A 535-nucleotide genomic window follows, 5' to 3' on the forward strand; every position below is an offset into this window, starting at 1 on the left:
CGGCCGCTCGGCCTCCGGCCACCGGGGCGGGCGGGGCGCTTTAACCCCTTGCCCGGCTGAGCCACCACGTGCGGTAGGAAACCGGAGCCAAGTTCCCGCCGCACGCCTTGAACGGCACGTTTTCAGAGTTGCTCTCGCGGGATGTGCCAGCCCGGGAGGGCAGGGGCCTGCCCTCGAACGTGGGCTCGGAGCTAGGCTTGATCCACGCCTGTTCAGGCGCTGCCCACTAGGTACGTGGTTTGCAGATTCCCAGGTTCAGGCAGCCACGCAGTCTGTCACCTTTAACCTGTGCTTCCTGTGGTGTGTTCTGTCCCCCCCAGCCCAGCCGAAGACTTGCTGTTTTCTCCAAGGAACTTAATGAGACATAATAGTTCATGTAAAGTACATGGCCCCTCTTCCTGCTCACTCTCCACACTTGATGTTTGAAGAGAAGCCAGAGGGACACTGACCACATCCCCAGGATTCTGAGGGGCCGCGTGGATGGCACGTATCTAGCCCTGGTTTGGTACTGGGGAGACATGGTCGCTGGAGGGAT

Source organism: Pteropus alecto, unplaced genomic scaffold, assembly GCF_000325575.1.
Source record: "Pteropus alecto unplaced genomic scaffold, ASM32557v1 scaffold101, whole genome shotgun sequence".
NCBI classification, from domain to species: Eukaryota; Metazoa; Chordata; class Mammalia; order Chiroptera; family Pteropodidae; genus Pteropus; species Pteropus alecto.